The following is a 25,378-nucleotide window of genomic DNA, read 5'->3' as shown; positions in this document are numbered from 1 at the left end:
TGTCTTCACATCAGTATCAGTACAACAACACATTTGATACTTGTTTTCCTAGATGCTCCACAAGACGTTGTCCTCAAAATAATAATAATGGGGAAAAAAAGGAACCTGATCTGCCAGTTTCTGATCAAAGTTGTTTACGAGCTTTTTGGCTTGCTTCCAGTGGAGTTCTGTATATTTATCTCTTGAAATAAGAAAATAAGCAACAAACTCTCACCTGGGATGTTCCAAAGTCCTTCCTGTGTCTCCTTTTCAAGGTGGAAATAGTATTTCCAAAAATAGTATGTGTTAGGTCTGTTCCTAGTGACAGTGAGTGCTCTGCCCTCTCTTCAGGAACATGTCTGAATGTTATTTGGCTGATGTGTTCAACCCAGCTATAGATATCCACATGTACAGATACATACATGTGCATGTTCCATCTCCTCTTTGCATTGCAGGGAAGACCATAATAGAGGTGTAGAGCAATCTCTCTGATGGTGCAAAATCATCCTTCTAAAGTAAAGGTAGCTGTGAAATTAAGGTCTGAAGTTTGAAAATGGAATGGGATCACCAGTACTGAAGGAGGCTCTGAACTTTTTGTCCAATGTAACAGTCAAAAGCATCTTGAGATAACCTGGTTATCTTGAGATAACCTGCTAAATATTTCTAAATAGAATAAGGATGGAATGTGAATGATGTTCACCTGCCCAGCCTTTGCTGCTCAGGGCTTGATAGCCATGGATGTGACATGCTGAGAGAGAGAGAGGGAAATGTTTGGGAGGAGAGTCAGAATCATCAATATGCCCAGAGGGAATCAGAGCTTCTCCAGATGACCTAGCCCCCATGAACCTTAATGCAGTTGAGCTTTAAACTGCCTTGCAGCTTCTCTCTTGTAAAGAAAAAGCCACAACCAACCGCAAAAGTTACATGAAATCATTTTGAATGATGGTTTCATTATTCAGCTCCAGTGGATAAACTTCCTGTGGGCTTAATTGAAGTGCAGATTTCTCCTATACAGAAGTCAAGGCCCTGGCTAGAGTCTATCCCTTTAGTGGGCCTTAAGAATTATTTCTCTTTGCTACCTCTCCAGTGTGCTCCTCTGAATTACTTCTTTAATTTCTTTCTGGAAGCTCCAGCTCTTGCTGTGGTTGTGTGCAGATTGTGGTTATGTGATGCCAAACTCTTCTTCACCACATCTGAGTGTGGAGCCACTGTAGACCCTTTGGTACCTGGGTGAGGGCTGGCTCCCCTTGATGTTTACAAGTCCTTGCTTCTCTCTCATTTTAGAATCGTGCAGGGTTGGCCAAGGGGCCAAGAGAAAGCAATCAGGGAGTGCCTATTGTCAAGGAAAGGGGGAGAAGGAGCCAGGCAGAAAACTGACTGCAGAAAACTTGTCATCTCTGGTCATCTTGCCAGCTCCATTGTGAGTCAGAAGAGAGAACGGGAGTCAGTATGAGGTGCTCCAGGGTTTCACCTGAGAATAAGACATCACTTTGATGCTTTTTATACCCCGGAATGGAAGAAGATTGGTGGTAATGATGTTCAGGTTTTTATGCATTCCTTAACCTTCCATTAAAGGAAGAGGGATTCCTCTTCTGAGCAGTGTTTGGGATCCCTCAGTTAATGTGCTGCCTTTTAATGAGGGAGTGTTGGAAAGCACCATTTGTGAGGACACATCAGAATGCAGCGTGTCCCACAGCTTGTGTGTGTAACTGTGTCATGCAAGATGCAGAAAATTCAAAGTGCCAGACCAATATAACTAGAGAGTCACACTGGAAAAGATTTTGCTGCATTGCACTGAAGGATGTATGAATGAACTAATAAATAAGTAAATACATCTGAAGGAGGAGGGGAGGGAAAGTCCAGTCCACTGCTTCATAAACTTCAGTGCCACATTAACCAGTTTCTCTCTTATTGCAGACCTGCTATGCTATCACAGTGCTTTAATGTTTAATTCACTTTGATTTGCACTACAGAAATATCAAGTGTTTCTGCAGGCAAACCGAGGCATCTAAGGAGCACTGCTGGGAATAAAACTCTAGGAAGACCTTCCGAGAAATTAGAGAGGGGGCACTTTATTGGTTTTTATCCCAGTCCTGCAGTTCTGCTCTGTGGCTTTGTTTTTCCCCATCCATTTAATGAGTATGCGGGACAGATTGATTTTAATATGGTGTCCTCAATTCTGTGCGTGACCCGTGGAGGCTGTCTATAGCAAGATTAGAAAAACAAGCAAATGTTTAATTTTGTAAGGGGGAGGGGAAAGGATTCAAAGGCTCTGCTGCTGTTAAAGAACATGACTGCTGCAAAACAGACATATTGAAATCCTCTCCTCAGAAAAAAGGGTTTTGATCAACCCTTTTGTTCCTGCTACTTTCAGATAGCCAGATAACGTGCATTTCATAAGGAATCATCAGCAAAAATTAACAACCATTAACACTTTTGGTAATGTCCTGTCAAGTAGGTGGTCAAATATGAATGAATTGTGCCACAGGGACACAACAGACTCTCTCCATTGCTGCTTCAGGTGTCTGATGAGTCCACTCCTTTCTGCATGGCTGTGAAGGGTTTAGGTGTTGGCAGACAGAGACACCAGGGAGCTCTGAGCAATTAGGTGTGCTACCTGTGCACTGTACAAAAGCTCAGTTCCTCCTGAGGGCATGGTGAGATGAAAGAGGTAAAAGGCCAAAGCTACCTTGGTGTCACCACCTTCCTAAGGATGTGATGGAGTTTCTGAGCACGCTGTGTTGGACTGAAAAGTGTGTACAAGTATCCTGAAAGACCATCTTACAACAGTCATTTAACCCAAGATATGAGCTCTGCAGAAGTCATGTCTGGGAGCTTTACTTTGTGCTTCAACAAGCTCATTCACCCCACACAGATTTGAGCCACCGTAGTGCTAGGAAACAGCTGAACACTGAAAGCAGAGGCTGAGGGCCAGCAGCTTTTCATGAGTGTGGATGCACCACAGAGGAGATGAGCCTGATGGGCTTCACATCTGGAGGGGGAGAAGCAATTCTCCTTAGGGTTGGCACAGTGGGGAGGGAATGCCCATGCCCACACCTCACCTGCAGACCTCTCTTTGCTTATTTTGGCTGAGGGACACCACAACAGCACCTTCCGGGGGCCCACAGCCCCTGGAACAGCTCCTGGTCTCACATGCACCATGGGATGCAATCATCTGAAAATCCTTCTGCCATGCCAACAGAATCAGAAAATCCTAGTGTGTGTGAAGGGAAACAAAGCCCCAATAACCGTCCACAGAATTACTATAATTCATCCTATTTTTTTCCAGGCTCTCTGCACAGTTTTCATGGTGGTGCCGGCAGACTGCAGAAGTACATGTGCAAATAGCTAAGTTGTAATTTGCAAGTGCAATTAGCTGGTTTTGTGAGTGCAATCACAGTAATTGCAGGAGCCTAACTTATGTGCTTCACTGTTTTTCATCTTCAGAGCAAAGACTAATTAAACATTAATAATAACATTAACAGCAAAATTAACATATATATATTTGAGACCATGAATTATTTGCTTTTCTGCAAGTAACATAAGTGTGAGGGAGACAAAATGCATGTTGAGCAGAAAAGAAGCTTGCTGCACTTTTTTGGACTCCCCCCATACAGCTGCTTCATCACTGTGCTGGTGTTGTAGCTGTAGCAGCAGACAGACTCAGGCATGAGGATTAGGGCTCTTTGTAATGAAATCTAGAGAGTGCATGCTATAGGAATGCAGGCAGTAATGTGGGAAGTCATCCTCAAGATTCCCACTGCATACAACACTGCAAAAATGCACATAGTGCTTTATGTGAGGAAATACTACTCCTTAAGGTAGTTTACCAGTGCTAAGATGATGCTTTTGGCCATCAAATAGTGCAAATTCACTAGGCCAAATCTGACAGATGTAGGAAGGATTCAAGGGGAAAATAGGTTCTGTGGAGATTTAGGTCATTAGGTAAAAAGGAAATTGGAAGCTGTTCTGAGTGTTGTGGGTGGTATGGAAAAAAAGGCACAGAGCTGAGAGTGGGAAAACACCCAAACTCAAATGTCTATTTTTGTTCACAAGAACAGGAAGTTGATTTTTCATTTCTTATCTTACCATATGATGGATGCATGCAATACAGTGTGAGGACACTGGCTGTTTCTGGATGGCTTTCTGCTCTTCATTTACCTTCACTGCAGCTCTGTCACTCTGTCACTGCTTTGAGTGGCACAAAGAGTGAAATGTTGGCCAGAAATGACATCTTCTTTTCTTCAGACGAGTTGGGATGAAATTTAAGTTTCAGTAATTAATAATAATTAATGAAATCATTAATGTATATTTAATTCAATGATAGCACTGGTGGTCTGTTAACCCCTTACCTGAGTTGTGCATAAACCAGCTGTTTATGACAAGCTTCCATCCATGCTTTTTAGCCTGGAGATTTATTTTTCACCTGATTAGTGGCCACTTTTGCAGCCTTCAGGCTCTCTGTCCTCTTTAATTACTCCTTTCTGTTCATAGTCTGTCATTTGCTTAGTTTCTGTAAGGCAAATTAAAATCAGTCAGGACAGACTGTACTGGTCACTGGGAATTTCAAGAGGTACAAATGATCCATAGTTTTTATAACAACTGAAAAATTAAAACCCAATAAAACTCTGAGCTTAAAACATAAAAAGAAACTGCCCAGGAAGAACAGAGGGGCATAGAACTAGAATTCCTTAATACCATGCTATCATGGTTGAAGGAGCTGTCATGACTCAATCACAGGCTGAGATGGCTGCTTCATCAGGCGTGAAGCTCCATTTATCCTCCTTTCTGTGAAGGTGTATGAGAAATGATTCCTTGTTACTCAGAGGCAGGCTGGCGTGCTGCTGAGATGGAGCACTTCTGACATATCAAAGCACAGGAGCTGTTGCCTGACTTTGGCTTTTATGAGTTGCTGGAAATACTAGTCCAGATCTCATAGCTGAGAAGTTTAGGTCACTGTTGGGTGCAAGGAAAGCAAAGTAGATCATGAAGTGCAATGAGGCAATATTAGGGGACAGGTAGCTTGTGCCTGCTCTTGTATTTGTGTATCCTGGCAAAAGCCCTGCTTCCAGTGAAAAGTTCCTTGTAAGCATGTGTGTTTGGCAGACCTTAGATAAACCAAGCTGGAGAGCAAAGGGAGAAGGATGAAGTGCTTTGCACTGTCTGCAGGAGTAGGTAGGGAGGCAAATCTTGTACCAGTGGCATCACCTTTGAAAGCCTTTCAAAGTCTGGGATTTTGTACTTGTCTTTCTGTACTTAATTGGCAGGTGCTTGCTCTCTTATTTGGAGACACAGACTACCAGAGGAAATGGCCCCCTCTAATTGAGCTAAAGGTGGATTTTTGTTTTTCTTTGAACAAGTGCAAGGGGGAGGTGAAAGCAAAAGCCACAGGCTGCGGGCAAAACTCAGCTGAGACCTCCGCATTTTGGACAGCTGGTTTCTCCTGCAATTATAGACATTTTGATGATGGGTTTAGAGTTCCTATATAAGTAATCCTTATCTCTTGTTTATTGAATGCTCCAGCTGAGCCAGCAATCTGATATTTGTCAGTAGCTTATGGGAGGTTGAGGGCAAAACAAGAGCATGGAGGGGGGAGCAGCCCCATATCTCCCCGCCCCTTCCTGCAGATAGAAAAGCTGCTGGAAAGGGTGTGGAAGAGAAGGGAGCTTAACTTTAACTATTATTAAAACAAATAATAAAAATTATATGTTGCACAATATAGCAAAGTTAAAACAAGTTCATGTTATTGTGCATGAGGATGATATGAAAAACTGCCTAAAGTTTTCATAGAGAGAGAACTCAGGTTGCTAATAAGCTAGATCTAGGGACATGGGAGAACAGCAAAACAGACCCTGAATCTGCATTTCTCCTTGCTGTGTGTCTGCTCCAAATGTCTATGAAGTTAGAGCCTAGCTGGCAGCACCCATCTGCATTCTCTGTCTTTGTTCAGGAGGTAGAGCAGTAATCTTTACCAGTGTTCTGGCAATTGGAGGAAAGATGCTGAGGAAATGCTTCATGGAAAAACACTTGAAGCTAAAACCAAATTTTTGTCATTCCATTGGAATAATATTTTCACCAACATATACCTCTATTCTCTAGGATTAATAAGGCCAACTCTGCATTTCTAAAATGCTGGTTTTAATGCTTGATAATCTGTAATGGCTGCTTATCCACCAGGTGACATTAATTGGGAAAGTTTATTTTCAGTCACTTCCTTCGGTTGACTGCCAGTGTTGGGGTTGAGTCACAGGGCTCAGTGCTGGGGCCACTCCCCTTGAATATCTTTATTATAATGACCTGGATGAGGGCATAAAGGGCATCCTCAGTCAGTTTGCAGATGATACCAAGTTGGGGATTTTTTGTGTTGTTCTGCTGGAGGGTAGGAGGGCTCTGGATGGGCTGGATTGATGGGTTGAGGCAAATTGTATGAGGTTCAGTAAAGGCAAGGTCTTGCACGTGGGTCTTAACAACCCCATGCATGCAGTGCTACAATCTTGGGCAGGAATGGCTGCAAAGATGCCTGGCAGAAAAGGGCCTGGGGATGTTGATCAACAGCAGCTGAGCATGAGCCAGCTGTGCCCAGGTGGCCAAGAATGCCAGTGGCACCTGGCCTGTGTCAGTAATGGTGTGGCAGCAGGACCAGGGCAGTGATTGTCCCTCTGTACTCTGCACTGGTGAGGCCACACCTCAAATCCTGTGTTCAGTTTTCTGCTCCTCACTACAAAAAGGAAATTGAGGTGCTGGAGCGTGTCTGGGGAAGGGTCTGGAGAACAAGGCTGATGAGGAGCACAGTCTTACATGGAGCAGCTGAGGGAGCAGGGGTTGTTTATCTTGGAGAAAAAAAGGCTCAGGGGAAACCTGATCACTCTCTGCAACTGCCTGAAAGGAGCTTCTAGCCAGGTGGGGGTTGGTGACGAGAGGCAGGACAAGAGGAAATGGCCTCCAGTTGTGCCAAGGGAGGTTCAGATTGGGCATTAAGAAAAATTTCTTTATGGATAGAGCTGTCAAACATTGGAATAAACTGTCTAGGGAAGTGGTTGAGTCACCATCCCTGAAGGTATTTCAAAGACAGGTAGTTGTGGCACTTAGAGACATGGACTAGTGATGGATTTGTGGCTTTGGCACTGCTGGGTTGTCCTGGTTCTGGCCAGCACAAGCTTTTGCAGTAGCCAGGAAGGGCATGGCCAGGACCTGGAGGTTATTCTATGCCACTCTTTTGTACACTCTTGTCATTAATATTCTTGCTGTTATTGTTTGTTTTCTTATCTCTGCCATTTCCAGTAAATTATCTCAATTGGTGATATTTACCTTCTGTGCCTCCAATTCTCCTCTCCAGCTGCCCATGAGGGGCACATGGCCCAGAGAATCTCAGTGGGAACACAAAACTGGGGAGTACCATTTCTAAACCATGATATGGGGTAACAGTGGGACTCAGTGTTTTTAAAGATGTTTTCCAAACTAACCAGTTCTGTGATTCTAGGTATTTTAGTCAAAAAGCTACAAGAATGTCAAGGAAAGGCATGAGATCTTCCTCTAGTCTCTCTAAAGTTATTAGAACCAAAAAGGGCATGTCCCATTCAGAAAACTGTAAGTGCATGCTTCAGCAACCTAAGAACACAGGGATTTCTTTGAAAACATTAAGGTTTATCTGGTCAGTGAGATGCCTTTGACACAACAGAGCTGTTTCAGGACTAGTTGTTTCAATATTCCCTCAAGAGGGCAACAGTCCAAAATGTACTGTCCTCCAAAGAGCAGCAGCTACCTCCTCTACCTCCTGAGTGTCAGATGTGGTCGTTACAGTAGATGCAGAAGTCTTTAAGAACAATTAGAAACCAATATAATTGTTTCTGCTCACTTAATTCATTTAAATCTCTTCACTCTTTCCCCTGCAAATCTCGCTATACAGGAGCTCTATAATAAAGATAATGTATTTGAAATTTTTTATTTTTGTAAGTGCAACACATTACTAATGAATGGTGTGAAATAATCCCGACTGGTTGGGAGGCAGTGTGGATGCCTGGAGCGTCTCCTGCTTTTATGATCCCTTGTGCATCACACCATATTTTAATAACCTCTAAGTACTCTCTTTCAAACTGTTTGCTCCCAGACTGAGATTTGCTATGAACTTCCAATGTTGCTGGCATTTACCATTTCACATCTCTGGTGGTGAACACAACAGCCTCACTGTTTTGCTCCTCATCTTCTAATCTTACTTATCTTACACTGTTTTTCTCCAAATGTCCATTCTTTTTTATCCCTTGGCCCTTTGTGCCAGCCACACTTGGATGGCAAATCTTGTTGGCTTCCATCTCCCCTGAGAACTTCTCCTGGGAGGGTAGAGCTGGGTCTGACACATTGTTAAGCAGCATCCTCTCCACTCCTGCTCATCCCAAGTGTGTTTAAAAGGAGGTTGGCACTTCTGGAGAGAAAACTTGCCTCTACCAATGTGTTGCTATGGAGGGAATTCACTGAGCCCTCCCATTTCTTTCTCAGTGGAAGAGAGAGGAAGATTTTGGTACAGTCCTTGTGATATTTCAAAGATGGGCTGAATTTGTGACTGAGAGAAGTTTTCAGATTCATTTGTCAGGTTTGGGGGATGACAGGGTTAATCCTGTGAAGGGATACTTGTCCACCTTTGATGGGTTTTGCTACAACATGCCATCAGTTCATATTACTGTTGACAAATGCTTCCGTGTACTTGACCGAGTCACGGTTGCAGTCACTGTCTGGGCTTGAGTATTCCAGCATTTCCTGACTGTCTTCTTGAAATTAGGATGAGTTTCTGGCATATTCCCATTCTGAAATCTGGTTTACCACTGCCTGGATGATCTGTCTCTATTTTATTCTTCTACATCCATGCCCACAAAATCAAGAGAGAGTGTTTTAGGGAGAGGCATCATCAATCCTCAGGTGGGGGAAAAGTCAGCTACAAATGCAATTGGGACATGTATTTTTCTTTCACAATGCAGCAGAGAGCTGAAAATGAAACTAAGGGGAAGAATTATCTTGTAGTATAGCTGTTGTGAGGACAGAGATAATCTGAGGGGAGATCAGGTAAGACGCCCACAAGTGATCTGAAAACCAGCCAAAATATTAGGGAAGGACAGAATAGTAATTTTAAGCTTTTGTTTTCATTAAAAGTAATGCTCTGTAGGCCTTTTACTTTGCTACAGGAGTGAGACCAAAGAGTAAATACTGTTGCTACCATGAAGAAGAAAACCATAAAATTCCTCCTTTTTTTTAAATTAAGAGAAATTATTTGCAAAGGGTATTTCTCCCACAAACTAGCTTATTTTCAGAGGTTATTTCATATTATATGGCAGAGCATTTAAAAATGCACATATTTTTAGTTTAATAAACAATTAATACAAACATAGAATCATTTATATTGAAAAAGATATTCAAGATCATCAAGTCCAGCTGTTAAAATTCATGCAGTCATAGGCAGCTGGGTCTGGAGGGGATCTTGGAGGATCATGCAGTCCATCTTCTTACTCTGAGGCAGATCAACTGTACCAATGTCATTCCCAAAAAGTGTTTGTTTAACCTGTTGAAAGGCAAAGGCCTCTGATATTGAAGTCTTCATGGTCAGCATGTTGAGGGCTTTGCTATTTTTATTATTGGAAAGTGTCCCCAGCTACCCAACTGGAATTATGTTCTCTGTGATGTAAGCTGGTTACTTCTCTGTTCATCATGAATATAGAAAATTGACTTTTCTCCATGACAGACTTCATGAATTTGAAGACTGCTGTCCTACATCTCCTCTTTTTCTCAGACTAGACAATGCCAGTTCTCTTTGTACCCTCAGATAAATTTTTAGTCATCGCATCTTTCTCATTTCTTTTCTTTGAACTACTCACAGAAGTGTTTGTTTCAGAGTAGTGCCTTACCCAAGAGTTGGTAAGGAGATGTGATGGACAAAGTGTAAGTTCTTGCTATTTCCTTTTAGTTCAGAGGCTCCAAATACTGAAACTGAAGATTGGTGTAGGCTGTTCTGAAATGTCAGGTAGTCAAAAATTGCAGAGAAACAGAGTCATTGTGTTAGACCTTATTAGTCTATTTGAAGTGAGTTGCAACATGCAGATAGTCAAAATCTAGTCTTAGAACAGCGATGTTTATTAAAACAAAAAACACCCAACACATTTTGAACATAATAATGCTTTTGGTTTATTTTAAACTTTTCTTTATTTTGAAAATTTTCTCATCTGTAGATGCTTCTTCACAATTATAAGGTTTAATTTTTTTTTCATTTCCTCTTATAAAATTGGTAATCTTAACTTCCAGTCAATCACCTGACATCAGGAGTTTGGATTGTAGGAAAACAACTTTATGCAATTAATAAAGTTGCCAGATGTGATTACTGGGTTTTTTTGAGGGGTATCAGCTTGATTAATAAGGAGGTGCCAGTATAAAATTTAATTTTTTTTCCTTTTTGGAATATTACAGTTGTATTAAAAAAAACAGTTCTGTTAACAATCCACATTATTCTGCTGGATGTTCACTTCCTTGCAAGCAGCTAAAGGCAGGGTGGAGTTAGGACTCATTGCCAATATTTGGGCAGGTCACTTCTGTCTCCCTTTCTGCCCTTTGTGGGAAAGCTTAGGGGGTGACTGTAGCTGTAGCTTGAGGGAAGGGTCATTCTCCACCCATGTTTGGAGGATTGAGTTACCCTCTGTATGGGGAGTATTTTATGACAATGCCCTGAGTTGATTTATTGTTTTAAAGATTATCTTCTGTGGAAAACCCTTATATCTCTCTGCTCACTTTGCTGCCCTGCCAGTCCCTTCTGTCTTTACTTTTACTGCTGACATTTTGTATTCTTCTTATTGTTGCCTGCTTTGGCTGACCTGATCACTTTTGTAGTTTTGTTGTTCTTTTTCCCTTCCTGCCCTCCCCCTCAGTTCTGTTTTCTGCCCATGATATATTGCAGTTTCCAGAACAACAGGAAAGAAAGATGGGAGGATTAATCAAGAGAATCTAAATTAAAAACTATAAAATCTGAAAGTCAGGCTGGCTGGCTTAGAATGTATAACCTCACTCTCCAAGTCACTAGTGATGACTGCAAAGCCTCCAATGAAATGGATGGGTGATCTTGTCTGGATAATCAGCAGAAAATTTTCTACTCATTCCCCACAGCCCCATCTGGCAGGTCCTTTCTGGCATCTGTGATGGGGATGCCAGAACTGAAATGGCACATTAGTATCTTCCCACCCTATTAAAATATGTCCTTCTAAGCCACTCTTGTGCCTGCTGGTAGGGAAATGTATCTGGCTCTGCTCTGACAGAGGGGTTTGCTTCCTTCTTATTGAACATGCACACAGCAACCAGCTTCTCTTTGGTTCAAACAGCATGGGCTCACATGTCTCCCCAGAAAAATCACCTATTAAAGTGATACTGAGAAGCTAGGAGAAAAAATTCCCTTCATATTTACACTACATCTGCCCACTGTTTGTGCTGAATGATGGAAAATGCACCTGCTCAGCACAGGGGAGAGGGAGAAAGGCTGCATTGAAGAAAACCCACCAGGGATGTGGTCCCACTGCTTTGTGGGGGCCATCAAAGTGGGGGCTCCTGTCACCTGAGCACATCCCCACCCTTGCATTTCCAGCATTGTGCTACCTGCAGATGCTCTTGGGAGAGCCTTTAAAAAGCTGCTCAGTTAAACAAGGACTGGAATCTGGAGGTGCAGCACCTGGAGCTTGACCGTGTTGAACCTCCTGGAGTTTACATGGGATGTTCATGGATGTTCTAGTGGCAGTGCAAAGGTGTTTCCTGAGCTGCAGGTATTCACAGCACAAAGGAGGAAGGAACTACTGTGTTGTGAAATATTTTTTATCAGTGTAAGTACATCTGTAGCTACCACTTTAATTTTACAGGTAAAACATCACAGCCCCAGCTGAAGTAATCAAACTATTATGGAAACTTTGACTAGAACAGGTCCTAGAAGAATTAAAACCCAGAGGGACTGGCTTAGCTTGAACCACCAAGTTATTTAAGCTAAGCCAGAAGCTTCAGGCTGCTTTGCCTGAAGCAATTGAGGGAGATCCTTGCCTTTCAGGATGCAGTAGAGATGAGGAAGAGGAGTGTCTGGTACCTGCAGCAGAGTGACAGGTGGCTGAAGACAATGGGAGAGGGACTCTCCCATAAGAACTCCTGTATCCACAGCAAGACTACTGTCCAAGGACTGAGTCATGTCAACAAGCTTTTAAATGTGTACCAGTAGTGTAGCTTGCCTTTTCTCAAGGAAACTCTTGCAGGATTTTATGGTGATTTATTGCGCTCTCCTGAGCAGAAGGGAAAACGTTCCCCTGCATTGTTGGAGGCCCACTGCACAAAAGAGAAAATCTCTCTTCCAGGCCTTAGTTTATGATTGAAATGTGTAAATTTAATAAAAACATGCCTGAGTTCTGCTAGCACTAGCGATCTTAACGCAGTGACCAGCAAATTGCAAATGCAAGTCCTAAGATCAGTACACTATGTTTGGACTTTTCAAATGAGTAAGGTTGAAAGTGATGAGGTGGAGCTGAGGGGCACTGTTTGAAATTTACATTTGCTTTTAGCTCACATCAGAATAAATATGAATAAATCCATCAGCTCTTCACCCTTTTGTACTCCTTGGTGCATAGTGGTTCTCTGTTTTATTTCTGTGCTGCTATTACAGGGTTAACACCAGTGTCTGTTCACCAGTGGGCCATTTCAGAAACTTTAGTAACTCCATCTTCAGAAACAGAGGGATTGTCCTTGCAGTTCACCAGATTATCTGTCTGCTCCTAAGATGAACTAGTTGTGGAATAACCTTTTTTGGAACAGGTCCTTCTTCTTACAAGAGCTTTGGCAAATGTTTGACTGGTATTTTTTCCTCTGTAGCTATTAATATGTTGGCTTTGCTCTGTGAAGTTGACATGGTGCAGAGTGCTCAGTCTCATGTGGCACCTCCAGCTGCAGAATCTTTCCTCTCACCCCCTTTGTATAAGATTGTACCTGCAGAGGAGGGGGATGTGCTTCAGCCCCCTCCTTTCCTCCCATGTGAGCTATGGGGATTCTTCAGATTTTTGCTAGGCAGTTCATGAACATGGAGGAAACACTTAATTGAGAGGGCAAAAGTTGCTGAAATATTGGGTTTACTGCCTCTTTGGTGGTTTTTTTTTTTTTTTTGTTTGTTTTTTGTTTTTTTGGTGTTTTTTTTTTTTTTTTTTTTTTTTCCTGAAGAGTGGGGACTTGATTTAGACTGCTGATTTTTCCGTCATTCTTTCTCTAGTGAAAGTTTTGTTATCCTAACTGGCATGATGTCCTTCTTTTCAGAATGGTTTGTCATCTTGACATGGCCAGTGAGATCATGAATAAAGAATAATAAAACTAAAGAAACAGATGAAAGCAACAAAGAAATTATTCTTTACTCCTAGATAGTACAAAGCTGGGTTACACGAGTTTCTTTTGTACAAGGGGATGAAGCCCTCCCTGAGATACTGCTGGCATCAACCTTACTTGTCTTTTTCTAAAAGCTGACTGCTCTAAATCTGCACACTCACCCTTCATGTTATTATGGGCTCCTAGAGTAAGGCATTACTGTTAATGTTTGACTCAGATATGTGAGAATGAATATTTGTTTCAGAAAGCAAAGAAACCTACTCATGTCTATCCATTCTCAGTCAGCTGTGAAACCAGATTTCCCAACCAGGAGAACAGTTCTTTGGCTCTTAAAACCTACTCCGTGAGACGTTTGATAAGAAATGGCCAAGAAACTCAAAGCTTTTAAGAAGCAGCAGCTTGTTATTTTTTTAAAACGTTTAAATCTCTTTCAGTTCTTGACATGGTTTGCGAAAGTTAATGTTGACTTGAGTGCTGACTTCTTCATTTTGTAACTTGGATGGAAGAGAAGAACCTCCCCACCTTTGCTCTGTAGAGCCCGCTGGGAGTGCTGAAATGCAGCCAAGTCTTTAGCCATGCTGGTATTGCTGGCTGTCTGCCTGCCACCAGTTTTGCAGCCTGCAAAGGCCAGGCACATACTGCAGCAGGCAGCTTCACTGGAGCACCTTGATGCTACAGCCAGAGTCCTATGAGGGTGCAAGCTCAGTTAGCACAAATCTTGTGAGGGACACACGTGACAAGGCAGTGAATGCATTGCAGCTGCACTCTGACACAGCTCAGGGCTGGCTTCCCTCAGAGGCTGCAGGTATGGGGTTCAGCACCCAGGGCGGGCAGCAGCAATGCCAGAAGCTGTAAAGCAAGGACTAACCTGTTTGAGGAAGGGTGGCAGCCTGTTTCTTGAGGTCCTTGTGATCTCTAAAATGGAAGTGTCCCTGTTTGCCGTGGGCTGCCATCGCCCTTATTATTTTTAAGCTCTTCATGTTCATGCAGAGCTTGTGGCCATCTTTCTCTGTGGCCTGCCTGCTCAGTCAGAGGGTAGGCATACAGAGCTGGGGATGGACACAGGCAGTCCCTACATACTGCTCAGGATGTGTGCTCTTCCTGACCCTTTCCCTCTGACTTCTGTGCACAGGAGATGTGTTGCTCCCAGCTGGTCTGTGAAGGCTCAATTAGCTTTGCCATTGATCCCTGCATGGGATCAAACATGTCTGGCTTCATTGGTGCTTGTGTGTACTTATGAATATGAGCTAGCTGGGGAGCTAATCTGTACATTTTGCACTAAGATAATTCAGTTTAATGAAACACAATTTTAAAACTGCAGGTGGGACATTGTTCAGGCGCTGTGTCTTGCTGGAGCCAAGACAATAACAGTGCTCGGAGTACTGAGGGCTTGGATTGAGACCATTGCCAGGGGGAAACTTCACTCAGCTCCTGTTGGACATACAGAAAATCAGATCAGCTGTGATCAGTAGGGTTTCTTCATAAAAATATTACACTGTAGTGGGCCCTGGTGTGGGGGATATTTTAGTCTGGGGGGGGGGGGTATTTTCTTGTTTCAATTTTAGTTGTTTTTTTTTTTCCCCGTGTATCAGTTGCTGTCATTTTGGTCTGTGTTTCTGAACATCCTTTTAGTGTTCCCAGTTAGCCAGTGTCACTGAACCGGGACTGCAACAGTCTTGCTCCATTAGCTATTACTGTTTCTGAGAAGTTAATGTAAATGAGGGCAGTCAGGAGGAGAAAATCAAGAGGAATTTGACTGTTCCTCCTATTACAGCTCTGCCTGACACTACATATTTTATTGTACATCCGGCACAAAGGGAGATTGATAATATAAGATGAAAGGTCTGTGTGATCTCATGGCTGGTAATAATGACTGAGGGACCACTTATTTCTTCCCTCCTTGCTCCCAGTCTCAATCCCATTGTGAATGTTCTTTACTTCAGTGCATTGTTTAAAGACCACAGGTCTGGGCTTCTTTACAAGGCTTTTTTGTGGTGCAGTCTGGTCTGATTGAAACCACATTTTTATATGTGTCAAAACCAGTTCAGCACTTAAAAAGAAATCAGAGTATCGATTGGATCATATTTCCTAAGTGGATGTCACTGGCTAATTCTTTTGTTAAACCATTTAGCTACACAGTATTAAGCAAGTGGTTACTATTAGGCAGTTACATATGGGTCCTATTAATTCACACTTTCTGGCTGCTTTATGACTAATATCTTGTCAAATAGGTTAGGATTTCAAAATATTTAAGTCACCAAACTTCAGGGACCCTTCATTTCCCAAGCAAAAGCTAGTCCACCTTGGGGACCACAGGTTAGCATAGTATTGACATCTGAAGGACTTCTGTTTCTTTAAAAAATGCCTCAGAACAAAGCAGCCTTAGAGGTTTGTTGGTTTTGTTCTTTTTTTTTTTTTTTTCTCATTAGGCTTTCTACAGTTCAAGAAAATTGATATATATGGTTTGGAAAAAGAGCTAAGGATGAAGAGGATGACTTCTGCATGTCCTGTCATCTTCCAGCACACATCTCCAGGAGTGAAATGCTTACCTTCTTGCCAAACTTTCTTTCACTCCTTTTAGATCAGGCTCCTTGTCTTTTTGTCAGTCCAAATGAACATCATTTCACCTCTGATGGGTATTGGATTGATGACTGCTGTCATGGCCTGTGATGACCCTTTGCTTTCCCTGTTCTTCCTCCCAACAGGCTCTGTGGCCTATTTGAAAGCGCTCACATCCTTTTTGGAGTCAGGTTTTTAGGGTGGGGAGAAAAAGAGGATATGCCTTGAGGCCTCAGAACAGGGGTTGCAGTGAAGTTTGAGGGGCCTGCACTGCTGTTTTAGCCCTTGCTTTCCCATGGGCTGTTCTCACATCGTTCCTTCAGAGACCTCTGTTCCTGCAGCTCTTTCTGCTGGAAGGACAACATTTCTTTGGAGAGTCAGTAGCTCAGCCAGGGTGAGGAGCAGCTGAAGCATGGTTGTCTCACAGCCCTGGCACTTGGCCCCTCTGCAGGAGCCTGAGCTCTTCCTCTGGGCTTATGCTGCTGCCAAAAACCCAGTGGCAGCAAAAGGAGGATCTTGCTGCCTCTTGGTAGGGGATGAGAGGAGATATCCCAAGTGGATTAGAGGAATGAAATTAAACTAGCTCAGGACAGTACAGTAACTGAAGGACTAAATGGGAAGGCACATTTTATCAAAGGAGTCTGAGCTGTAAAAATAATTCGGAGCCACTGACCTAAAATGTAATGTGACTTTCATAAACCCTTCCACAGGAGCATCCATAAAGTCCTGCTTTTTCTATTGGTTGTTATGAACTTGTTCAATCTGTAAAAACAAAAAACCACCCTCACCCACCACAACCCTAAATATAGTCTCTCTGTAACTGCTCCATCTCCCAGACATTGCTAACATCTCCAGGGAGGAGCACTGTCTTCTTTGGCATCTGTAAAGGGAGTAGTATGTGACAAGTATGGCCCAAAAACTGTAGTGAGAGTATACTCCTCATGCTCTGAGCTCTGTGATTTACTCTGGCATTTGTTCCTTTTTGATATGTTTGTGGGGCTGAGCTATGAATGTGCCTTGTGGAGCCAGGATGGAGTTAATTTTGGCACTGTAAAGTGGGCAAAGCTGCACTCCTTTTGCCTCCTGCCCAGCTCTTCTTCAGAAGGGAGCTTTTTTTCCCCCCCTCTTTGTGTATTTTCAGTAAGCATGCCGTGTTGCAACAGAATAAGCCAATGAAAGTCAAAACTTCCTCTTTTCCAGTCTGTAAACATTTCCTGGAACAATGTGCTCAGCTTTGAAATCCTTTCCAGAGAGTATCTTAAGACCTCCCTCTCTCTTTCTATGAGTCACTTGATCAGAGCAGCATTCCCTTTACTTCTGTTCAAGCCACTTCCAGGCAACCTTGTTAAAGCAATGAGGATTTAGTATATGGGAAACCACTGCCAGGTTAGCCATTCCCTCGGGACATGCAGCTGTTTACCATCTGCTGGAGCTTCTTGGGAGTCTTTGGGCTCCAGTCCCAGGTTGCAGACTCTCAGAGCAGGAAATTTTTCTTGGACACTGTGTGTTATTCAGAAGGATAAAGTTCATGGGCACAATATAGTAGGTTGCACGCTTTTTATTGTATTACTCCATCTAAAACAAATAAGTTAGCTATTTGCTCATTCTGCCCTGCCAGTAATCTGTTACATATTAGACCTTCCTTCATTGTGTAGAAGATGTGAAAACTGAAGGGGAATTTAAGTAATTAGAAGGAAATAAGCTGTCTTTCAAGCTGTCTACTCTTACTTGTTAGGATTGCTCAGGGGTTGGTTAGCCCTGTAATGGGACTGTGCCAATAGCAAGCACCACAGGTGAACAAAGTGAGCTGCAAGTTGCAAACTGGGCAAACTGGAGCTTTGCAGCCCATCTGTGCTGGGAAGACCCTCCAGCGGCTGTGGCTGGGTCCTGGTGCATACAGGGGGTGCAGTGAGGGTGGCCTGAGCACTGGCTCCAAGGTCATTAAGAACATTGTGCTCCTGCCCCAGATAGCTGTACCTGTTCATTGCTTACTGAGGCTGCCAGGGAGGGTCAGACTCTCCAAGCTCTAGGAATCCTGAGCAAACACAGAACACAGGGACAGGGCTAACCTGCAGCTCTGTCTGGGTGAGAGGAAACCCTCTGCCTGTGGCCATGGTGCTCATTTGGGTTAGATTGTGATTCAGATCATTGTGTAGACCAGGAGTAACCTTCTGCTGTTGTTAGGCATACGTGCTGACTCCCCAGCTGCAGTCAGAGCTGATGTTTACTGTAAAGGAAATTAGATTGAGTTTAACTTTCCAGATTTAAGGAGGTGTTGGGTGGAAAAAGAGCTGAAGCACCTCTGAAGCTTTACACTTATGCCTTTCAGAGAAGAGGAGTGCTTGTCATTTAATGGCAGCTTTGTGAAGTTGCCCATGTGCATGTTGTAGTGTTTTGTCCCTGAAGTATCACTTTACATATTTCTCCTTGCATTACTTGAGGAGGAGGGCTACTCCCTTTCTTTTCTTTCCCTCCTCCTTCTTCTCATGGTCATTCCAACCTGGCACACTGTGCTGCAGAGAGAGAGGGATGCTGGCAGATGTGCCTGTGTGGGGACTGTGCATCTCTGGAATTTATTTCCCTGGTTTGGTCTGAGCCCAGATCTGTGGGTAGTGTGTAGAAGACATCCATTTAAGAGAGCTTTGTGTGTGCTTCCCAGACCAATTAAGGGAAAGGATCTCATTTTTTTACCGAGGTGTTTGGCTGAAAGATTTTCTTTCTAATGATGATTTGAAGGCTCATGGGGTTTGGTACTATGATTAATTACACATTAAGATGCCTAGAGCCTCCAAAAAGCATGCAATTATTATTTATTAAAATCAGAATACCAGTAAATATAATGAAGTGGAGCTTTAAATAACATGGGTAAAAAAAAAGTGGAGGACATTTTCTGCTGAACACATGCAGTTCTGCACTGGGCTGGGGCTCTGTGGAAGAGTGAAACTTGAAAGGAAGCTTTCCCAAGAGACTCAAATCACAGAAGATCAATACACAGAAAGAAGGGAAGAGAGACGGAGAGAAGAGGTCTTCCTGTGGCTGATGCAGAGCAGGAATCTGATGTTAGGAGCCCCAGTTCCCTCTAGGCAGTGCTACTTTTAGTGAACATCCTTTCCTTTTCTTGTTTCTGCTCCTGTATAGCCAAACACCTCCAACACTCAGCAACTTGCACAGCTCTGGGGTTCTCCCAGACATCTTGCAAAGACTGAGAGGTGGAAAAGCACAATCAAAAAGAAGGTGCTTTGTGTTATTCTGAGGAGTTTACTATGAACTTCAGCCTTGAAGGTTAAAAAAAAAGCCAACAGCTCATCTCCTGTTTTCAGTCTCTTTTTATCCATACTTGTGTAATTGAAATTTCCATACTTCCATAATTGAAATCACTCCCTCATTTTCACAGGAATAATGTAAGGGGTGTGACTGAATAGCAGCTTTGAGAAAGTAATAACACTTTATTCTGCTTGATGATCCATCTGATATGGACTTTGCCCTGTACAATGTGGCTGTTCCAAGAGCTGTTGAGTCTGGGAAGGCTTGAATGTAAAAACAAATACTTGAGAGCAGGGGAGGCAGCCTGATTGTCGTAAATGGCTTTTCCTGCCAAAAAGCTGGTAATAGCATGTTGTCCAGGCATCTTTTCTTTCCTAATTGGAACCACAGGATTTTGATTACAAACCTTAAGCATAACAGTACCTCCTTTAATTTAAGCTCCCTTTCTAACTTCCATGGTGTGAATTCTTGCTGCAGTGTTTACCAGTGCAGGCTGCCTGTAATCGTTCCCCTTTGCATCTCTGGGTCTCCTTGCTTTGCACTTCAGGCTTTTCCATCCTTTTATCATTTCAGTTATTCCAAACACCCAAGTTCTGCATGAAGTGACATTTGGTGAGAGTCTGAGATTGATGTCAGTGATTTGTGCAACTTTCTACAAAGATGTAATTCACTGAAAAGAGAAATTACTGAGTAACTAAGTTAGGATTGCAGCTCTTTGGCATTGGATAGCATATTGAGTTCATATGGTACTTCTTTAGAAATTTTTTTTTTTTGGCTTTCAAAAGCTGATAGTGTCAATGTAATTATAGATGCACCAGTTCTGTGATATTTTAATGCTTTTGACCAGGTAAAGGAGGTATACCTTATGTTGGTACTAGATCTCTAGACAGAAATAGCTTTAAGAGGCTGGTGTTTTGAGGTCCCATTGAATTTTAGTGATTAAAAGATCACTGAGAAATATGTGAAGTACCCTGGATTTTCAGATAGCCTGTCCCCAGGCGCAGTGGACTCAGGGAAAGTTCTTCATCATTTTATATTCAGATGTGTTGGTTGGGAATATCCTGATACAAAACTTTTCCATCAGAAAATGCCACCTTGAAATTGGATGAGTCTGTGACACTGAGTTAGTGACAATGCAGTTTTCACAGGCACCATCCAGCTCCTTGAGAAAACTTTCTCTGCAGTGTCCCCACCTTGGCAGCAGACACGAGGGAGCCAGGAGCAGGGAGGTCTCAGGTCTGTGTCCTTGGCAGGCTGGCCTTGCAGCACCTGAGCTGTGCCTGTGATGAGACCCAGGTGGTTGGTGCTCTGAAATCAGCCTAGCTTTTCTGAAGCTCTGCACATCCCATGTCCCTGAGCATTCCTGTCCCTGCTTTCCAAGGCTCAGGGACCTGTAGGAAGATTTTTCAAGAAGTGCTGTCATGAAATACAGGTATTGCATCCCATGACAAGCATTGACTCTGCAACCTGCTCCTGTGGCTGTGGCAAGTTATTTAACTTGGACCTACAAGTCTCCATCAGTGTGTTTGCAGTAGGTTCAACAAAAACACTTTCAAACAGATTACAATCAATGGTGCTTTCTGCACCTGTGGGCTGTGCAGTACCAGTGTGTGCCTCACCTGCTCCCTCTCCTCACAAGTGCTGTGAAAATACTTCAGCAGTATTTCCACTTCGCAGTAGCAGGCTCCAGTCCCCAAGTGCCACGTGTGGCAGCACGTATGGCATTAATTCCTTCTGCAATAGCAATGATTAACACACACCTCCCTCCACAGACCCACTCCACAACAAAGAGCTGGCATGGCTAAGACACTGCCTCTTACAGACAGTGTAGAGACCTCTGCCTGCCACTGGCCTGGCTTTTAACCTTCCCAGTTAATTTTCCTAGGCTGCTTCATATAAGAGACTGCTGCTTTGAATGATACATTTTAAATGGGCAAAATGAGAAGATCAGTAAAAATGCTTGTGAGGGCCTCTCTGCTGTCACATCACTTTTTGGAAACCTGTGATGCCCTGAGTTTGGGATGTAGAAGCCACTTGTACTTAACTGAGCCTTAGTTAACTAGTTGTACTTTCAGTTTCTCAGTAAAGAGGGATTCACCAGTTAGATTTGTGCTCAGGTCATCCCTCCATGCTAACTTGAGGTGATCTCTGCTCCTCTGCCTTAATTTCTTTTATCATGTATGTTTGTCATCAGAGCCAAGAGAGGAATGTCTCTACCTTAGTTAAACCAAGGGAAAGGAATGAAGCCTCTTTTTGCTTCTCCTGAGGCTGCCATGGGAGTATCTAAATGGTACCAATCAACAGCTTTGAAATGCTGGCAGCACCAGCTGGGAGAGATGGCATGCCAGTGTGGGACCTGACACCACTACCACCTTTTCTGCCATCAGAGCTAAAAATCTCATTTTTAACACTTTCAAACAAATAATATGTTTTAATAGCCATTAATTTGTAGCTGACACCTTCTCTCAGTGCCTCTGACAGCCTGCATATTTCCTTTGTAGTGTCATGCTGCTTCTGTTTAGAAGCTAATAATACAATTTTCATAGTTATTACACTGTTTGGGTCTGAGGTTTCCTAGGAGTCTAAGCAGTGCCAGAAATGCTTAGTGGAAGCTTTGGCAAGCTTTAAGTGAATGACATTCATTGGTCACTGTGCTGATGAGGGCTGGGATAGGGCAGTGGCCAAGATACCTACAGAAACTTTGGTTAAATGTCAAAATCTGATGTTATGATAAGTTTTGAGTTTTTTCTACTGTTAACTGTTTCCCTTGCCAGAGGTATGGGAAGGAGGTTTATTTGGAGAGTGCTTGGCCACTGTTGTTTTTTGTGATATCTGACTGACACAGGAGTTCCACATAAATTTGAGATTGCTTTGAGTCTCAAGAGCAATAAAAAGCAGTGCAGATGAAAGGACAGAAAATATGTTCTGGTAAAATTTATATCCTTGCCTGATGCCCATCAAGTATGGTAGGACTTTAATGCCAACATTGCTCATGTTCAGGTTAAGAGACTTAAGCCTTCTTCCCCCTCAGCTGTTACCAGAAACCACATGAGTAAAGTTGCAGAGGAACACACTCAGAAGCTAGGAAATGCCCTTTTGTTTGTGCACTATAGCAAGCTTTAATTACCAGAATACTAGCAATTATGGCATGGAAAATTTCAGCCAGAAGTTTGAACTGAAAGCCTTAATAAGCAGCTGAAAAGCTACACTGTGAAGGGTTGCTTTCTACCTCTAATGACATGTTATTGGATCCCATATGCCATATCAAATCTTACCATATCTTTGGCTCCTTTTCCACACACTAATTAATGTAAACACTCCCACTCCTGCTTGCTTTGCAGCTTGGTAAATTTTGGGGGCAGTTGGGCAGCTTGGATTGTGGCAGTGTGTTGGCATCAGAGGGAAAGAATAATTTTTATATAGGGTTTTTTTGTTGTTGTTGTTGTTTTTTTTTTTTTTTTTTTTTTTTTTTTTTTTTTTAATGTATCTGTGGCTGTGGACTTCAGCAAAGGGGGTTTGCTTCTGAGGAAGCTGTAATAGGTCACTCACATTGCCTGGCAGGTGACAGCTTATTTCACTACTGAATTACATACAGAAATTCACCTCCTGTTCTGGCTGAAGTTTTGATCATGACTGTCCCATCTTTCATTAATATAAAAAAAAAATTCAGCCTAATAGTCTAAACCTGGCTGCAAATCCAAACTACAGCTGAAAAGGAGGTAAGAGAGCAGCTGCAAGACTTATCCCTGGATTTTTACATATAGATAAGTCTGATGTTTGCAGTATAAAGAGCACTGCCCAGGATGTGCTGTAGGGTACAAAAAATCCACGTGTCCTCGAGGCTGCCTAAAGACCTTTCTGTGGTAATTGTCCACCACTTTTGCAGGTTTCAAAACTTGCAGTCTGAGAAGTTTCTGAGCCTTGTGGGACCTGCAGAAAATGGAGTGAACGTGAGCGGGTCCCGTGCTGCGGCAGCGCTGACGAGCGCCTTGGCAGTTTCCACTGCTGCTATTTCAGATTCTGTGGGTGGCAGGGAAACAAGCAGGAATTAGGTCAATTTAGCTCTTGCTGCTGCTTGGGAGAGGGAAGAGCAGCTGCTGAGGCAACCGCAGGAGTTATTCCCTCTAGAAGAGCAGACAAAAATTGAAGCTGGGGGAGGGGACAGGACGCCGGGCTGTGATGTGAGGAGGGGGGAGATCAGCTGCTGAGGGTGCCCAGAGCAGGAGTGGCCTTGCCTCAGGTGCACAGGGCATGTGTGGGCTGCCTACGTGTGTAAATAGCTCTGAGGATGGAGTAACAGCATCTTCTTGCATCCTGGGAAGGGAAAGGAGACACGTGTGTTTAGTCTCTGCTCTGTGACTGCCCTGAAAATGTTTCCTCTTCCCTTACTGTCCTCTGTTAGCAGTGCTGAGGCAGAGCTAAAATCTGTATTTATGGAAAGACACAGATGTTGTGGTTTGGTACTGGCTGGATCCTTGGTGACTGAGAAGACAGAAGGGAGCTGGCATTCTAGCCAGGGCATATGCAAAGCTACCTGCAGGACACGGTCTCTGCTGGGCATTGCAGGGATGCTGTAGTGCTTGTTGGCAGGTCTGTGGCCCTTTGGGAAGGAGCAGGTACCCTGAATAATACACTGCATGGAGGCAAACAGGGTGCAGTTGTTTTCAGTTCAGAGTGATTTAATATTTTGCTTTCTCCCCCTTATCCACCCAGATGAGTTCCTTGGTCCAGGCTCAGCAGGCCTGCAGAACCAGCTCTATCAGCAGGACTGGAAGGGCACTGCAGCAGGTGTGAGCAGGCACTGGGCAAGGAGGAAAGAACCTGTGGCAGCACAGGGAGCCTCTGAGGCTGTCCAGCTTCCCTCTGAAACCACAGCCTAAGAGGGAAAGATTGCCTATGATAAATATAAGATTTCTCTCACTTGCCCACTTTAGAAATAGGACCTGAGGAAAGATCTTTTCTGGAGCTTTGCAAAAGAGTAAACCCTTAATTTCATTTGCTGTCTCCCAGGTATGTGCCATGGGTGTAGTCAAGCATCCACCATATGGACAGCCCCAAATGTAGGCTGCAGTGTTTTTGCTAATAGCAGTAGCCCAGAAGAAAGAAAGAGGGCTCGCTCTTCTGTTTTATAATCCATTGACTTTCAGACATAGTAAACTGGTAAAACAAAACACTCACAGAAAGTCTGGGTTTACAGAAGGTGAAAATCTGCCACCAAGAATGGTAATGTTGTTTTAATTATGCCAGGGCTCGAATGAGGGTTGCAGCCAGGCTTTCTGCTCTGCTCTCCAGGGCCTGATGGGTGCCAGAGTTATTGTCTCTGTACGTCTCACCCGGTCCCACCAGCTGCCAGGCCACAATAAAGTTACATCTGAGTCACTGCTTCCCAAAAGGATGACAAGTAGGTTATGTGTAGCTGAATAGGATGATGCTGGTCCTCCACTGATCCTGCCAGCTCAGGTCTGGACTCGGGCCACAACTGCAGGATAAATCCAAACGAGTGTTGTTGGCTGTTTAAGCGAGCTGGTTGGCTGGGGGAAGGAGGAGAGAACGAGGCATGCAGCTGAAAAGGGGACTGGGCTGCCAACAGAAGAGCCCCTGGCCCTGTTTCAGCTTTCAGCAAACAGAACGGATCACTGGAAAGACACAATGGACCTTGTTTGCAGTTGGGAGAGGGGGGATGCCTCTTTGGGGGACTGTGCCAAGCAGAATTGTTGCTGCTGATGTGGGTCACTGCTCTTGGTGTGCTTTGGTCCTATTGACACCATTCATTTGGTGACACTGTGAGTCACTGAATTTGTTGTGCAAATATGGAGAAGTAGGATGCTTTTGAGTTTTTTGGTGGGTTTGGTTTTTGGTTTTGCTCTTTCTGTTTGCTTAGATCAGCAAATATATGTAGCCAATGGGGCAGATATACAAAGTGAGCCTGGCTGAGGACTGCTCCCCACTAAGGGACCACTCTCCAGGGTGAATCAGTTCCTGTGGGGGAAGACAGCTTGTGTCTGTGGCTGTTTTCCAAAGGCTGCTGGTGGTGAGTGCAGGAAGTCACTGCTCAGGTGCATGGCAGCTCCAGGTGACTCTATACTATGTATTGAGGGCATTCCTGCTGTCTGGTTCATATCTTGGCATCTCACATTGTTGTTGTGTTGGCTTTGGACTGCCTCCAAGGAGGGGTCTGGGCTCTATTCTTCTAGGTGCACCAAATAAT

General features: G+C 43.5%; 1 protein-coding gene across 1 annotated transcript in view; it reads left to right on the top strand.

Annotated features, from left to right (window-relative positions):
• Positions 1–25,378, top strand: part of NHS (NHS actin remodeling regulator) — a 248,063-nt gene that overhangs the window by 34,642 nt on the left and 188,043 nt on the right. The gene's annotated exons all lie outside the window — the stretch shown is intronic.

This window comes from Melospiza melodia, chromosome 2, assembly GCF_035770615.1.
Source record: "Melospiza melodia melodia isolate bMelMel2 chromosome 2, bMelMel2.pri, whole genome shotgun sequence".
Taxonomy (NCBI): Eukaryota; Metazoa; Chordata; class Aves; order Passeriformes; family Passerellidae; genus Melospiza; species Melospiza melodia.
Note: the sequence above shows the minus strand (reverse complement) of the source record. Positions and strands in the feature narration are given on the sequence as shown.